Source organism: Fundulus heteroclitus, chromosome 20 (genome assembly GCF_011125445.2).
Source record: "Fundulus heteroclitus isolate FHET01 chromosome 20, MU-UCD_Fhet_4.1, whole genome shotgun sequence".
NCBI lineage: Eukaryota > Metazoa > Chordata > Actinopteri > Cyprinodontiformes > Fundulidae > Fundulus > Fundulus heteroclitus.
Window position 1 is genome coordinate 16,232,334 of NC_046380.1, and position 18,716 is coordinate 16,251,049.

Here is an 18,716-nt window from a genome sequence, read left to right on the forward strand (position 1 = left end):
TTTGTATCAATTTTCAAAGAATTTTTAGGATCAACAAATTTCAAGTTAATGAAAAGGTTAGGGGAAAAACATTTTATTAACCATTTCTTATTCGATGTAGTAGAAAACGTAAAATTACTGCACAAAGCCTTTTTAGGTATAGGAACATGCAGAATCTTGCAAAAATGCCCAACCCCCCCCCCCCCCCCCCCCCCCCCGCCCCACACACACACACACACACACACACACACACACTTTTACCATGCTCTGCTGGCATAACCTGAAATTGAGAATTGGCACCTTTTCATTTGCAGAACACGTTCGAAGCTGTGTTATATTTTTCATTGTCAAGCAATTTCAGTTGCAGTTTCAAGAATTAGAAAATAGACTCACAACGTGCAGAATTTAGTGTTGGCTGTGCACTACTATGCTAAGCTGAGTTTGCTTCATTTCTGTTTGATCGATGCACTTCTGGAATTTTAGTCTCTTTTCAATTGTCTTTGATCTTTTACCACCACACAGTTAACGTAAATAGATAAATGTTGTGTGACCACAGTAACTGTACCCTGTGAAACATGTCATTGTCTGAAAAAAAATTTGATCGCTGAACAGTATGTAGGCATGTAAAATAAGAAAAGGAAGACGTTTGGGCTTTAATAAATCTTTTACCTTTTATCTTAATTATTCAAGTTAGTCAAGCAATTATTTCAGCCCTAGTTCAAATCATTTAGTCCTGCTTGTGATTTCTTTGGACAGTGGAAATGAAGTATCATAATCGGCCTGTAAATCATCTTACAGTAAAATATGTTGCATCATGCCTGCATCATGTTGCATCATGTTCACAGGTTTTATGTATTTCTTCCCCTTAGCTTTCCATTAATGTCACAGAATACAGCTTTATACGAGCAGCCATCTTCTGTCTCTTTTAACCTTTCTCTTATTTATCCATCTTTGCCTCTTTATGTTTCTGTCTCTATTGTGTAAATTTGTACATGGTTATATTTTGAAGGCTACCTACCTTTCTAACGTCCTACTTCTTAGTTGAATGAAGATCTCTTTAAAATCGAGATCTGCCAGAGTTTATAACATTTTTAAGCATAAATTTTAATTTTATTACATGGGGTCTATCTAGCAACAAAAATGCATTTTCCAAGAATAAAGCAGTTGTCTGTTTTCAGGGATCGATTCACGCAAGGTGGATTTTTGTTTCCAACAGACGGGTGATTTGCGACAATCAAAGGAAATCGTAGTTTTGCTGGACATCTGAAAATGACCATAGAGCCATTTACTTGTTGAAAACATGCAGCATTGAGCGATAATGCTTTTAATAATCGAGTTTAAACACACATGATTATCTTTATATTTGGATTAGTCAAACGTTCTCGGTATATTGAAGTAATCGCACCATGTGAAATAAACAAATGCATCCTTTTTCATTTGTAACACAACAGAAAAAGGGCACATTTATACTGTTGGATCCCGCGCTCCCGACGCAAGAGATGCTAATTCTGTCGGGGATAATTTTTGGTAATTTAAGTGTTAACCGCCCCATGTTCCCCCATCAGAACAGCCTCCACCGATGTCTTCATGGACAGGAGACGCTCGGTGCTCCTGACTCCGTGGGACTTGTTAGTGCAGCCATCCTCAGAAATTAGGCCCATTTACAAAACACTGACATATTTACCAAGGTAGGTACAAATAAGTCGCGACTCTAAGCGCTCTCTCTCCTAGCGGGAGTGTGAGTTTACTTGCGTGTGAATGCAGGTGACTTAGCTGAAAGTAAAGTAGCGATGACTTAGCTTAGGAGAAACATTAAAGGCGGCTGCACACTTGGTTGTAGCTACTGGGCACCGTGCTGACTCTCTTCAGACATTTTAAACTTCATAGTCAAGCGCACTTATTGGCTATTTCTTGTGACAAATTCCTATATTTCTTACAGCAGGCACCCAGCGTACACCTGTCAGTTCGTGGTGCAGAGAGGCTGCAGCTTGCGAGTCACAGTTGCCTTGGAGAGTTCTTCCTGCCGAGCAGTTTATAGCGACGTCACATACGCGAGCGTAAAATTGGGCTCTGCACGGACTAATGTCATGTGGAAGCCTAGGGACAGAAATAGCTCAGGATGCAATCTGGCGCTATTTAGACAGGCTAATAATTTTATTGAATTTAATCATGAACACGCACAGATGTATAATAACTTACTATGCATGCATGCATCCACCTTCTGGGGTGTGGGGGGCAATTTTGTTGGGGGGGATGGGCACCCCCCTTGTTGAATGGTAGGGGAAACACTTCAATCTCTTTAAGCCACACAATATAATTGTTTTTATTATTGACTGTTTGTTTTTTACATTGGTTTTAACCAAGAGACTTGCACTTCTCTGATTGATAACAGCTTTATGGAGCACTCTGTTTTTGTTACTCTGTGCCGCTCTACTGAAGTTCTTACTCTCTTGCTCGTCATGGGACACAAATCAGATTAAACTTTGTGTTTCTATTTTGCGGTGTAAATTGTGAGTCAGACTCAGATTTAGAAGCTGCTACAGGAAATAAATAAAGTGAGAACACACACAGGTAGATCATCAGAGATTAGTCCGTGAATCCACCTGGATGGTGTCTTCTTCAGAGACGTTTCAGGTTGTCTGTGGAGGTTTGACCGATCTAAGTGTCTCTTTGTTTCTCTGGCTCCAAGCTGAGCCACTGATGCACCTGAAAAAGATTCTGCTGTGGATGTTGTGTGTAACTTAATTGCAGTTTAATTCAAATTATGTTCTAATTTTATTTCCATAACCTTTGTTATGATGGTTCAGTTGTAACTGCAACTGCAATTTATTTTATTTTTTTTGAAGATCGGGGGTGTGTCAACCGGGTTGGGACACAGAATGGGGTGCACGGCCAAAAAGGTTTGGGAACCTCTGGTTTAGAGGATACCATTATAGTGAAGTGAGAATGCAATACAGTATTTTCAATAACTTTGAACTTATTTCATTTTGAGCATATTTTTGGTAACTACTAGACATAAAAGAGTGATTATAGTTTTTGTTCAGGCTAAATCCCTACAGTTCATCTAAGCAATAAATTAATTCTTGCTGCAAATGGAGAAAAGAAAATGCTGGATAAGGAACCATTTAGCAGGGATTGCGTGTCTCTAAAGGGTAGGAGAAAGGAGAGATGGCTGTACAAAAGACAAGAGTCTTGGTGTGATTAATGACTTTGGACATTCAGCTTAGTTGACTTGTTTCTCCACGAAGTCCTTTTAAGCTGAACGAGTTTCGGAAACAATTAGGTTTTTCAGTGTCTGACACAGGAACACAAACAAACAGTTTTACTGAAAGAATCTTGAGCTGAAATCAGGATTTATGGACAGACAAGGATGTTTAAATGAAGCTGGGGTTTTGACCAACTATTCTCTATGTTACTGTATTTGCATAGACTGAAAAATAGAGATTACCTGAGATCACATGGTGTGTTATTTTCTTGTCACTGATTTGTGGCAAATATAAAAGGATGCTGTAATGGTATGCCAACATTTTTTAAAAGATTAAATGTTCTAATAAATACATAAAAGAAGGCATAACAAATACAGACATTCTCAGACACAGTGCCCTATCTTTATTTAGGTAGATATTGATTGTCCCATAGTAACTCTTAAGCAATATAATTTGGTCAATCAAAATCACTTGATCCACGCTCAGATTCTCATTGATGCTGCTTAAACTTTTCTGTGCTTCTTATCCCTTTGGGGTTTTCTCTGGCTTTCGTTCACAAAACGATTCATTTAAGGGACACATGTTTTTCTCAACTGAATGCAGGTTGGGGTTTGTACATAAATGCTCGTCTCATTTATTTTTATGTTGGCCTGAGGACCTCTCAAATATTTGTCTGGGCTTTCATTGGTCTTAATTTCAACAGTGATTTGTTACAGCCAAAGAAGGAAAAAGAAGGATCAATATGATGTAAAAATTGTGTTTAACATCAGATTATCCTTTGTTAAATACATTTTCTAATAATTATTGTGATATTCAAAGAAACGCTTCACATCCATAAAATGATAAAAGCAACTTAAACTAACACACTCTGTAGAGATAATTAAGATCAATTAAATTCTAAAATGCTTAATTAATCCCAAAGGGAAAGTAAGTGTTTTTGTAATTTATATTACAAAAGTTTCTTCAAAGAGTTGTAGATGGTAATATCTGTGGGCAGGAAGGATTTCTTGTAGCAGTCAGTATTACAGTGGATACGAAGAAGCCTCTGACTGAAAACACTCTTTGTATGACAGAATCTCTGTATTCATCAACTGAGGTTAATCGAGTGATCTCTGTCCAACTCGACAAGGGATGCGGGACGGGGGTTGGATGAGCAGGGCGGGGTGCTAAGTATAGGGGTCACTTGCACCCACCATCAGTAGGATGCAATTGTGTACAAGTGTTTTTGCCGTATAATTACAAGTTATTACAGTAGATTTATTTAGATTACATTAGTTACTTTCTGAATCTGAAACATTTTTGTGGGCAATATAATAATCACATTAGTTGAAAATTTTTAGTAATTGAACCATTTTAATAGTTTTCATGATATACTTTCAAATTACTTTAAAACAATCCAGTTTCTGCTGGACTCAAGGGGATGTTTGTTCCTAAATATTTTTGCGGGATTTGCTTTGTGATCCATTGTCAAAAAAAAATAAAATAAAAATAAAAAAAAGTAGAAGCAAGAGAGTTGCAAAAGTTAGAGGAGATACAATCATATATTAACATTTATTTTAAGAGACGTAAAATCATCTGTGTTGTAATGAACGCTAACTCGGCTTTCTATTCCTCTGACATATTAAGTGACACAGAAATGACTCAGCATATGGGGACAGACTATTGCTGCAGAATAGTGTTAATACAGTGTAACACATTGTTTTCAAATTACAGTAGTTTAAGTTACTAGTTTCTACATAATGGATAAAATAAGAAAAATGTATTGGCAAATCTTTTATATTTGACTCTAAGTATACATTCTAAGTTTTAAAAGAAGCACAGCAACTGTTTGCAGATGTTTTATGTCCTGTCAATGTCATTGCTTAATGTCCCACTCTCCCCCGTGTACTCTCGCCTCTCTGGGTTTGGTATGCAATGAGCTGCACTACAGTTCACCCCAAATGTTGGAGAGTTTCTCCTGGCCTGCTGGCTTTCTGGAAGTATGTGTGTACGTGGATGTAGATGTCTTGGGCTTTTGCGCACCTATCAGGCTTGTGTGTGTGTTCCCATTAGTCTTTTGCTCATGGCTGTCCTTGGGGAGAGGTATGAAGCTCTCCATCATTCTCGGAGCAAGGACTGAGGGGAGAGCAAAGGAAATGGTGTTGGAGAGAGAGGTATGAGAGAGGAAAATAGGACAGAATGATGATGCTCTCATATCATTGCTTGTAATGCTGGTTATGACTGCATGAGTCACAGTATGCTTGGGCAAGTAGGGTCTTTTTCTCAGCTCACCTATACATTTTTGTGAAACTGGGAGCAGTATTTGTAAACTGAGATAACATATCCAAACTGAGAACTCTATATTTTTTATATACATTTAATTGCTATGTCTTAAGATTACTACCATATATTTTTATTCAGTAGAAAATATTCCTTTGAATAATAAACAATCTGTAAAAGCCACATAGAGTATTGTATTACTTTAATTTATATTATTTTCCTGGCATTTTGTAAATTAAGCCACTAATGAATTTGTTCAGAAAATAATTGGCAGAATAAACAATTAAGAGAACAATCGTTAGATGCAGAGAGGAAACCTACAGTGTGGATGATATGTATGGAGCTTGCAGCATATTGCAAAAGAACATTATTTCTCTCTATTAGGACATATCGTTTGTTACTCCTTGCAGTGCAAAGTTCACCAAAAGATGCAACAGACGATTGCTGATTGTTGACAACTAATCAGACTAAAAAACAAATACAGTCTAATCACTTGATGGTTTCATTGAATAAAGGTGAAAATAAATACTCGGCAATGCTAGTATAAGTTTCAGTAATATTTATTATATTGTGGCGGAGTTTCAAACATCATTATTGTCTGCTTTTGTGTGCTGCACTTCAAATGGTGCTAAACATGTAGCAATCCATCCAGTGGAGATTGCCTTGCGGATTTTTTTTGCGAACCTACAGATATAATAACTACATACAATTAATCAGGACAGAGGGTAAAAACAGAGGGAAAATGAGATAGGATAAGTACTCGACAGAACATGTCTAAAGGGCAGAGGACAATAGAGGTATGACTAAGGCTCGGTCCACACTAAGACGTACAGGGAAAATTTTCATAAACGAGTAGGAAAATAATTTGTGACTGGATAAGCAGTGCAGTCAGCACTCAGACTCAAAAACCTGCCGGTTTTGCTCCCCCAGGTTTTGATCCTTGCGCAGCATCACAGGCCAGCTGCGGTATGAACTCACTGATAGGATGGAAGACCAGGAATTTGGCTGTTTGGATTTGCCATTGAGACATATCAGAAAGACTGCTGCAAAACAATTTTTTGCTATCTAAATTGGCTCCCCTGATGCTGGTCTTGAAAGCTGGCAATCTCAAATTCTCCTGGATCTTATGTAAACAAGACTCTTGCCCCACTACCCGCCCTTTCCATGACATCTGTGACCTGGAACAGTGCTCTACTGAACTGGCTGATAAACACACCATTACTAAATGACTATGGCTGGAGGAGGGTCACACATAAACACGGCCATAAATACACCCCCCTCTGATTCACCGCCTCCGCTGTTCACCTGATTGTTTTAACCCTTTGGGACAAGAATAGATGTGCTGCTCACTGGGGCAGACTGTACCGACTGTGCCATTCGGACCGAACAGCAGGGATTGGTCAGAGTTTTTACAGGCCGCTTTCACAGAGATCTAATTTTTTAACTTCCTTTTTCTGAATACATAATGTATTTACTACTGTCACGTTGGAAGGATCATTTCACACAGTACAACAAAAAATGTTTCTGAACAGGATTATCAACTATAGCTTTAACTCTGTGTCTAAAAACCCTGTGTGAAGCAGCAGTTTTCTTTGGCAGCAGCGGCTGATGAAGGAAAGCTGAATTTGGGCAATATCTGAAGCTCGCTCCCCTCGGACAGCCGGGGAGTCGGCACAAATTGAAACCTATAAAATAATATCACTGCGGTTGAATTTTTTATTAACGTGTTCTCCTCGCTCCCTCCATGGCTGAGGCAAAAGATCTCACATAGAGCTGTAAATTTTAACTCTGTGAGGGAAAACAGCTGCAGGGAGCAGCGATGTGGTTTGGCATCGGTGGCTGCTATACTGAGCTCGGACCCCAGGCAACCCTTGGAAACGCGCTCGGCTGAGAGGCCCGTAGCTCACAAGTGAAATGGCTCATCTCTGCCCCTCTCACTCTGAAACACATTAGATGTGTGATCCAGATAATCATACCAGTGGATTACGCCTTAAAAATATCCAATACAGTAGACTATACAGTTATAGGAACATTATTTGTATTTTTTTCTTTTATTTATGTTTCATTTATACTGATGCATCATCGTTTTCTGCAGATTTCTTTAAAGTGTCAAAGTCGCAAACATGGCTTGGTGGGGACGGGGTCAAAGCAACGCCCTTGAGGCGTTTCTCTCTTACAGGCCTTTCTAGGCCAGTTGAATCACAAAACGGGCAAAAATAAATTGAGTAGGGCGAAAACAAGTAGGGAAGGTGGAGCAGCACCTTTTAAGAAACAATTTTTTATTCCAATGAATTTGGGTTAATGACTGAATCAATAAATATACTTAAGATTTAGATGATGATGATGTAACCTATAGAAATATTTGTCAATTAAATGGAAACTGGGATGTTTTGGCTTTGCTTCCTGCAGTTATTCATCCAACCATACAGTTCCAGATACATCTGCATTTAAGATGTCTTATCAATTTTTGTTCTTCCTTTACTCTCCCATTGTCATGTCCATATAACTTGAAATTCTCCTTGCAGGAATCATAATAAAGCTATTTACAAGCATAAATCAAGTGGAGCACTATGGCGAAAGCTGTTTGCTCCACTTGTAAAAGCAAAATCTGTCGAGCTCTATCTGGCATTGAGACATCAATTCCTATTGCCATATTGCTAGACAGGACACTGGGAAAAAAAAAAAAAGATGTCTTATTGCAAGAACATAGCACCTTTACACTTCTTAATTGTGTAACTATGTTGGGAGAAAGTGAGGCACTTTTATTTATATATATATATATATATATATATATATATATATATATATATATATATATATATATATATATATATATATATATATATATATATATATATAGAGAGAGAGAGAGAGAGAGAGAGAGAGAGAGAGAGAGAGAGAGAGAGATATGAATACAGAACAGGGTTTCTTTCCCTAAATGCTTTACATGTAGACTGTTTTTGTTAATACCTCACCTTCAGTCTGAGTGAAACGGAATCAAAGTTAGAACCAAAAAAACTCTGGCTTCAAATCATGTTCGCATTGCAACATCAACACCTGTTTAGTTATTGTTTTTTTACTCTCACCTCGTCGGGGACTCTTATTTCAACCACAAATATTCTCTAGCTTTAGATCTTAAATGTGGGGCCCTATAGTAACAATCTTCTATGAAGTTTATTCTCAAAAGCAATGTCCAACGTACTTTTACTTCTGTTATCTCTCGCTTGTTGATGATGACGTAACCCAGTCATTGGGGCTTCCACACCGAATGTGGCTGTACTTCGCGCGATGCTCTGCGCTCTGAAATCCATTCCATTGTATTGCATGCTTCACATAAGTAAGGCTTTGTGGTGCGCTCAGGTAAAAGTTGAAATTTGTTGAATTAACTCAGATGCAGTACAGCAGATACTCGCACAACCAACAGACACAAGATGTATGTTCAAGTACTCCAGACAAAGCAGAAAGCAGCCTCTCAGAGTGGAAACTGAGCACCTCCACATTCTCCACACTCCCTCTTAGAATCACAGGGTCTTGTCCCTCTGTCTCACCAAGTTTATTTCTAATGCTGGTCTTAGTAAAAGAAATGCTAAGATGTAAAAAAAAAAAAAAAAAAAAAAAACTCTTCTTTTGTGCTGTACTCTTTTGTTAAGTAAAAAAGTATAGTGGTATTGGTGTTGTTTTTATTTTAGCTTCACAGGGTTCACCACAGAGTACTGCGGCAAGTGCAGCAAATGCCGTTTTTGGTGTGCCAGCCCCAGGCTGCGACCCTCACCTGCTCCCTGCCAACAGCAAAACACACATGGCAGGGGAGAGCTTTCTAGCTCACAGATCTTGCAAATAATGTATTATTCGAAAGTTCCAGTCTTAGTTAATTTTTTTGTTCTGATAATTATACCTCACATCTGTTGCAATCTGCATGTTAATTAAATAATAATGAATCGTTTAAAAGAGCCTAGTCAGGTCTTTTGACCATAAAAAGAAAACACAAAAACCATATATTCACCTTCAAATAAAAGAATATATGCCAACATTCATCTTGATAGTAGTAGCAGTAGTTAAGTTTATTTGATCTTAAACTATTGATTGATGCTTGATTATAATATTTATTGTGTTCATCAAAGTTCAGTTACATTCATTAAATAAAATGTTAAATCATAAATGTTACAAAGATTGAAAAGGTATAGGATGATGCTTTTCAGCTTATAAGTGCCTACCCTTTAATTCCTAAAAGGTAACTCACCCCCAAATAAACATTTTTTTTTGCCAATAAACTGTTAACAAAAAGCCACTAGAGACAAATCTACCAACTTTTTATGTGTTATTGGTGAATTTACATGAAAGCACCCAATTGTTCTGCCATTAGTGTCTTGAGGCAGCCAGGAAGGGGCTGATGTGAGGCAGCGGTGAAGTTGTTTTTGGGTTGGACAGTGGACATTCGCGGCTTCAGAGAGTGGCATCCCCAGATCAGCCTCCCTGTATCGGCTTGAACAGGAGCCAGTCGCCGCTAAAGCCTCAGAGCACGAATGTCAACTGTCCAACCTAAAACTAACTTCACCATGGTTGCTGTGAACTTCCCTCTCTAGAGTAACCATGCTTCGTGTCCACATTACAAATGAATCATGATGCGCAAAGCTACCATTACTGCAGTACTGCCTGCTGTTGCAGACAGCGGGAAAAAAAGATCGATTAGAATATGGGGGAAAGCTTTGTAGGAGCCAGGAGGCATCCTTCTGTGAGGGCGGTCCTAGGAAGATGCTACAGGCTGTTAGATTATCGGTTAATATATATTCCTCATGGCTGGGGCGCAACTACTGGCAAAAAGTCATTTAATTCACTCTGGAGAATTTTGGCCCACTATCTTTGCAAAATTGTTTTAATTAAAGCAGCACTAAATAATTTTCGAGTGGTGCTCCCCCTACAGGACCTTTTGCAAATAGCTCTGTTGTAAACGCTGACTGCCCTCCTCATGCCTTCATTACATGCACCTTGTAGTAGGTGTATGTACCCACAAACCTGGTGAATAAAGTTGATTCTTATTCTACCAGTAATTGATGTTGCTGGTGAACTCTCAGGTACACAAAAAACTGGTCATTCAACAAGTAGTTATTTTATCATTAATTCATGTATATTTTCACATAAAGACAAATCTGTTTGGATAGTAACTTTTGATTAATAAGTTAAATAATGGTTGGCAAACTGCATTTGTATCTACTCATATTGTCTTCATCTGACATCAAGATTTGTTGATCTGTAACATTTAAACAGGACAAAAAAAGCAAAAACAGAACAAATTAGGGAGCACGTCATTGTATATAGTTATTCCAGACTTAGTTATCTCATGTAGAATTTAGGGGTGCACCGATCCACGTTTTATCCCTTCTGATCACATCCTGAGACCAGAATTTGGGTATCTGGTGATAACGATACTTTTCCGAAACCAGAGGCCTTTTTGCTTTAATGTTATTCTCATCATATTGTGGATTTTTTAACAGGTTGTATAATGTTTTGTCTAACAAAACCTTTAGCAGTTGGACCAGTTGTTAGCACTATTGACTAGCAGGAAGAAGCTCCTGGTTCAAAATCCTGACCTGGGGTCATTCTAGTTTGCTTGGCTTTTCCCATGCATGGATTTTCTTTACAGGTACTCCCACGGTCCAAACATATGACTATTAGGTTAACTGGTCTCTAAATTGCCCTTAGGTATGAATATCTGTGAACATGGTTGTTTGTCCTGTGTGTCTCTGTGCTGCCCTGTGATGAACTAGCAACCTGTCGAGATGGTGCTTTGCTTCTTGCTCAATGACTGCTGGAGATAGGCACCAGACCCCAGCAACACAAGCTCAAATGGGCATAGAAAATGGATGGATGGATGTTATTGTGTGCTGTCATAAGTTTTATTAACATTAAAATGTATTGGGAGCTTTTTTTCTTCTTTTAGACTTAGACACAGACTTTTTTAATTAAATCATATTTGTTTCAGCTGGCAACTTAAATAATGGGAGAACCACATTTAATCTCTTATCAGAACACAATTTTCCCACTTGTGATTTATTATTATTAATTTTTATGGACTTGCATGTTCTTTTGAAATTAAGTATAACCTGCTTGAGCTTAAGTTCTTTCCCTAAACATGCCAGACACCTTCAAACACGTTTTACATTAGAATTTGTTCATAAACTAAACGTAGCTGTGAAAAGATGCTTACAGGTAAACACCTACTGTTCCCTAACATCACCATATAACAGTCACCTGTCGTTGGCTCAATCACATTGCGTGCCCAAAAAGCCTGGTCCCTAGCTGTGAGGGAGCCCCACTTAAATATTATAAGTGAAAGTGGAAACGCTTTACGCCCTGGCAGACTCTCACTCGCCCACTTTTGGCCTGATAGTGTAACAATCTAGTGATGTTGAACTCATAAAGAGAAAGGTTAGATACCTTATGGAGTCATCTCATTATCTGCACGCAAGTGTGCATGCCCACACACAAGTACATGGCAGCCGCAATTTACCAGTGCACTCAGGAGACACTATGAGGGTTCTGCAATTAATGAGGCTAATGGTTATTGGTTGATGGCTAGTAATGAAGATATGGGATTAACTTGGGGTAAACATGGAATTTAAGTGGTTACCAATATTCCTGTGAAAGAAAATGGAGATTTTGTTGTAGTGAAGGAAGTAAGGGAAGCACATTATCTGGATTTGTCCCATAGCTTTCTTGACAGTTGTTCTTTATTCAAGACATATCACATACTTTCTCTCAAGATGAATAAATGCGTGCCTATTTTAGTTTAAAGTCATCCCTGCAGTGTTTGTTTGAAAGTCATCTGCCTGTTGTACTGGATTGGGAAGAAACCTATCTATCATGTTAATGTGTTAATGCAAATCATCATTAAAAGGTGTATAGCACAAACATTCAGTTTTTTTTTAATTCAAACGTTTAAATAAAACAATTTGACAAATGAAGTCAACCTGGAAATTTAGACAAGGGGATATATACGATGTACTAGTGTTAATGAAATTACAACACAGGTCATCCTGGGGATGTGTGTAAAAGTGGTACTTATACGCCAGCTGCCTGTGATCTTACTCTTCTCTGTTTCCCAGGTTCCCTGTTTTTGGTGCACTGCAGCCCTGACTTCTCTTAGACATTGTGCATTGATATTCAGGCAATGTTTCTGATCCCCATCACTGCTTCCAGTTTCTCTTTTCCTCTCTCTCCTTACTTTACCATACACTTGTTGACTAAGCTAAATTATCATAGAGTAACCGAGACCAAACTTGACACGGAGTTACTGAGATACTGCAAAAATATAAAAAAAAACACCTATGGCTTGCAATTTTTCTATTCTGTTCTAGTCTTATCAATATTAGCCCTTTCCACTAGTTCCATGTCAGCACGCCATGCCACGGCTCTGCTGTATTATTAGGCTTTTCCATTAGTAATGGTTGCATGGTACCAGCTCCCTTTTTAGGATCTTCTTGGATGGAGTTCCAAGTAAGTCGAGTCGAGCTGAAAACATGTCAGAAGACTGCCGGTCACTGATTGGATAGGGGGTGGAGTTGCTAGTTCGGATACTTCAGTAACACCCTTACAAGAAGAAACTTACAACAGCAAAGTGGAAGCGGTTTGTCCAAATGGAACCGTGAGGAAGAATGGCCTCAGTTTGACCACTGCGGTACTGGATTCCATAATGGTGAGTGTTTTGTGAGTCTAAGCATCTTTTATCCCAGTGGCTCTTGTGCCTTTGTCTCCTGCAGGAAGATAATAAAATAGCTTGGCTGGTTCACACGGCAGGGGTTTTAGCCCAAATTTTGTCCTGATCTTCCCCTTCCGAGAGGCGCCGATCTCTGCGTGTCTCTTAAGATAATCTCAAGAGATATTCCTGCTGTGTGTTGTGTGTTAAGAGCGATCGGGTCCACTCTGTGGAACGTAAGGAGCGGTCTGACCTCAAATCAACGATATTCAACATGTTGGATTGTCTCTCCCCGATGTCCTAGGGTGTGTGGTGTCCCTGAGGACAAATGAGCATGGAGCCTGTTGAATATGGTGTGTAGCCAATCAGAAAGCACGGTGAGGGAAACCCTGAGAGAGAAAAACTCACCTCCTGATATTGGCGCAGCAAATGTTGAGCCCCCGGTTGCGCTGTCTCCACTCCTTTAACGCCTTTTCTTTTTGCTATGTTTTTTTAGTCCCTTAAAGTCTGTCCACAAACTGTAGCCATTATTCTTCCTCGTCGTCCATGTTTATTTACTCTGAGCTCACATTTAATCTTGAGAGGTTTCGCAAGATTTCCCGTCTGACATCTGAATGATCCCGAGTGAATTCGGTTTGTGTGTGATGTGTTGAGCCTGTTGTCTGACCGGACACCACTTACTGTACGAGCAAGCCTGTTTTGAAAATTGCCCGACTATTTTGAAAATCCTGCCATGTGAACCAGCCTTAAGCATCAATGCTGCCTTTGTGCTCTGTTCATATTTTTTCACTCAGTCCCTTTCTTAGGTATGCTGCAATTATGTGTTGTGCGTGTACTCAGGTTGTGCATTGTTTTTTTGTTTTTTTGTTCCAGAATCTCTTTCTGCTTGCGAGGGATATTTTTCCACCTGTGCTAATTTGAACCCTCCAAGCACTCCTCCTTCTGCTCCCGCCCGCAACCCTGACCCCATCTCCGACACAACTAAGTTCAAGCACAACACAGCAACATGCCTTTCTCAAATGTTTTGTTTAAGGGACATACAATTGTAAACACCTTGTGTTGTTTGCTCCCTGTTGTAGGAGAGGCTGTCTTATTTAACCTCTTAGAAATAGTTTGCATTTTGCCACTGACACTAATAAAAAATTATTTCCTATATGTTGGACCTTGATTTTGTATTTTATCTGAGCATGCACTGGTGGTAGGAGTCAACCCCAGTATTTCTCATTGATATTTATGTGCATTGATGGCATATTTTCAAAAAAAGGTAACTCAAACATGTTTATTTTCTTACTTGGGGAAGTCATCACACAAACAACTCTATTGTTGGATATGCCTGCTCAGAAGGAACTGTACTCTTTAGTGATGTAACTTTTCTATTAAGGACTTCTCTGCTATACTTATATCTGTATTTCCTGATACTGGGCTAATGTATAAAGGGATTTCATTTGTTTTAACCGACAACATCACGGTTCATAATTCTAAACCAAACCAGATGGGATTTATTCAGCTGTCGAATTATTCTTGGCTTTTTTTCTTTTAGCATTCCATTTGTCATAAAGTCTTTGTAGTATGTACAAAACAAAAGTAGACACATTTTCTAACACAGAAGAGTTTATTTTTTGAGCTGTGAAGACAATAAGAATTTTTTTGTATCTGCAGCAACATCAACAGTTGGTATGCTGACAAAAAAAAGTCAAAACATTCCTATAGTCTGAGCCGTTAGCTAGATTCCACAGTGCATTGGCCACTTTTAAGGACAAACATTCAGTAAAAATTGTATCTTGTCGCTCCTAGGCAGGATGCTGTTTGTTGCTCAGGAAACTAAACATTAGTTTTGACATCCTAAAGTTCAGCAAGCCCTGCAATAACTACCACCCATCATCAGACCACTCAGACTGACAGTCCGCCGAAATTCATTTGAGACAATAAATTTGTAACAGGACAGCCATCTAATATAAACACAGCATACATATTACAGTTACTAACATGTTTAACCATTAAATCATTGCACACTGGGTTTATTGTGTACATGACTAATATCCAAGCTAGCATTAGGTACCCTTAGTTTACCCTCACATGTCATCTAGCTCATACTCTTTGGTTTGATGTCCCTCTGTGGTAGGATGATCAGATGTCATGATTTGTGTGGGACTGTGCTGCATTCATCACCCTTGCCCCAGCGTCCCACAAACTGAAACAATGACCCCCATGTGGCTGGGTCAAATTCTGAAAAGTTAAAAAAAAAATATTCGGCAGCTGCTTTTCTCAAATATAAAGAATGCAGAGCTGCAGTCACCGTTAATGAGAGCTGTGTCGGCTGTCAATCCTAAAAAGCAGCAGCATCCCACCTCATGACTACCTGCATGTAACATAAAATCAAAAGAATTTTGATGCATACAGATTATTAAGGAAACTACATCAAAGAAAAGAAAATGCTGCTTACAAGGACTGGGTAACTGTTTATAAATGGGTGAGGCCAGGGAAAGGTGAATTTCAGAAAGCTTTTTGGGAAGATTACCAAAGTAACACTGAGGGGAGCATGATGTGAATTGACTCTGTAAAAGCGAATCACACAAGACACGCACAGCTGAAAATAGACTCGTTTTTGCTCAAACCCAAAGATGCCTACCTGACTGACAAGGTACAGCAGCCAAGATGAACTTAAACAATATTTAACTTTAAGAAAAGATTGTTCTGAAAAACACAGAACAGTTTTATTAAACTTCAAAAAAGTAAAATGTTTTTTTTAAACTTGCGACGATACAGTGTTGTGCACTAACAAGCAAAGCAGAGGCTGATCAATGTAATGTAGGATCTGTGGTAATGAGACCTGTGGAAATGAGACCTCTGTATTGCTTTGTTCTGTCCCCTGCAGCTCAAGCCGATGTATGCCAAGCTAAGCTCTGTTTAACATGTATTCATCCTAGTGGGAATACCCTGACGTTTGAAGATGCTGTTTGTGATGCTCCTGTTCTCCAACATTTAATATTTACATAGTACACCTGTGATACCCAAATGAAAAAAGACTGGAATAAGCATAAAGGAATGATCAGAAAAAGATAGATGTAGATTGAAAAGGGAGCATTTTAATACAGTGCTGCTCTCACTCTTCTCTCCTTTTTTTCTGCAAGTGACGCTATACAAGAGGTGATAGTGACATGATAGCTACATGGCACAAATCTGTTATCCTCTCCTCATGTTGTGGCAGGCTTTTTGGATAGTCAGTAGTGTGAGGGAAGAATAGATATTGTTGTGGGTTTTAATGCAGTAGTGGATGAAGCATTCATACAGAGACAGAGAGGGATTCACAGGCCTGACGTTCTGTCAATAAATTCATTACGATGGGTTATACACTAGTATAAAAGTATTAATTTAAGAATTCCAAGCTGCAGGACACCAGTTTGAGGTAGATGTTGATGCATGTCCTTGAACGGTGCCACCTTACCCTCTTTCTTCTTCCTTTATCTTCACTCATTCACTGACTTTATCTTTACATCTACATGCTAGTTTCTTCTTTGGGATTTTACTACCTCACACATTTTATTCAATCTAGCTTTTTTCTAATGCTTTTATTTAACTCTCTTGCCTCTTTCCCCATGTTGCCCTAGGGCATCTTTTCCTCCCTTCTTTCGTAACAGGTTGGATCTGATCTATCTCATCTTCGTTTTGCTTCCCCCCCCTGTCTCTAGATTTCCTCTCATGTCTGCTTGTAGGTTATGTGTGCATCGTCCCTGGACCTCTGGCTCTGGTATTTGTCTCAACAGATCATCAACAGGAAATAAAGAGGGGACAAGATGGAACTGGTGTTCTATAGTTAAAACCACATATTTCCTTACTGTATAAAAAGACATTACCTCCCCCCCCCCTCCCCCCCACTGACTGACATTAAAACCCAATAAATGTTTCCTGTTTTAGTTAAATTAGGATTATTAAAGTTATTTCTATTTGCTAAACGCCAGAATGATGAGAGCAATCATTTTATAGACACTTTTTTATCACTTTTTTAAAATCAGAAGTCTCTATTCATTAAAGTTATAATGCATTTCAACAATTACATCAAAATAGTGCAAAAGATGACGCCATGGCTTTGTAAGCTTCTCAACATTTTCAGTTAAATGGAAGCTGGCCTGGGAATTTAGTTTAAGACAACACCTCAAACACTGCCCTCTTGATTGACATCAAAAGATAGTTGAAACAAATCCGGCATGATATCAGAAAGAGAATTGAGGAAGTTTGTTTCAACATTGGGTATATATGCCTGAAGGTGTTACCCTGGGGTTCCACTAAATGTGGAAGTGGTGTGGTAGCGCCATTGGGGTGACTGCGGCATGCTTTCTGCCAGGCACCCTATTCCACTGGGAATATGCGGTTGTACTTGGGTCACGCAATGATTGCATCATTGCCTAATAGAAATGTACTTGTAGGCTTTATAAACAAGAACAAAAAAACAGTAAAGTGGTTATTTGGCAAGTAACTACTCGCATCATGCCTGCCTGCTCTTTGTCTAATCACCTTATCTTGTTTTCTTTGAATCTATCATGGGTGAGTTCAAATATTTAGTTTTTCAGATATTCTTTTCAATATAATACAAATTTTTATTATGGCTGTTGATTAACTCTATAAACAGAATTTCTTAATATGTGTTGATGTTTCAGAGTAAAATGTGATCTAAACTCTGCACCTGTAGTCCCTTTTTTTTCCTTTTTTGGAAAAAGCACTGAAAAACAGTTACATTTCTCATCATTGTAACATGAGCCTTTCCAATTTTACACTTAACATATGGAACAAACAAACCACGGGATGCGCTGGCCTTAGGTATTCATTATAATGTACATTAAGAAGTGTTGATAAAGTGTAACCCAATGGAACCCAGACAGCCAAAGTATAAACAAACAAATCAACAACCCAACCATAAGACATAATCATATAAAATCAGATCTATACGTTTTTACATATTTTGTCCATTTAGACCAAGTCAGGTAAAATGTATCCACCTGCAGTTAAAAGGAAAGCTTTTCCATTATGTATATGTCATATATTGTGTCAATCCAGTCATCAATAGCGGGCGGTTCTAACTTTAACCACTTTCTGGTTATTATTTTTCTACTGCCTACTTACAGGATAAATAGCAGTTTTCTATCATGCGCATTCCAATTTTCAAGAATCGGATCTTCCAAATAGATAGACTTCCATGAAAAGGGAATATTTCAGAAAAAATATATTAATATGTGAATCTCAGTCCAGTAATGTTGAATAATTCAGCAACTCCAGAACATTTGATAATGGTTAGCTCTAGCGGATCCGCAGTGTCTCCTACATACATCTCCAGAGTCTCAATATTGTGTTTGTACTGGTGTCACAAAAAAATCATACTATATTTTTCCATCCGAACTTTTGCCAAACAATTGACCCAGTCACAGTGAAACTAGTCGTACCATCATTGGCTAACGTCCTCTCAGCAAAGAAGAAGCTGTCAATGAAAACACACACAAAAAAAAAAAACTACGTAACAGGTTGCAAATACCCTCAATGAGACATGTTTTTCAGTCTAATAATACTAAATTTGGTATTTACCAAAA

The 18,716-nt window shown here is 38.5% G+C and overlaps 1 protein-coding gene across 4 annotated transcripts in view; it reads left to right on the forward strand.

The window, feature by feature from the left end:
• Window positions 1-18,716, forward strand: part of atp2b2 (ATPase plasma membrane Ca2+ transporting 2) — a 164,067-nt gene that overhangs the window by 33,024 nt on the left and 112,327 nt on the right. The gene's annotated exons all lie outside the window — the stretch shown is intronic.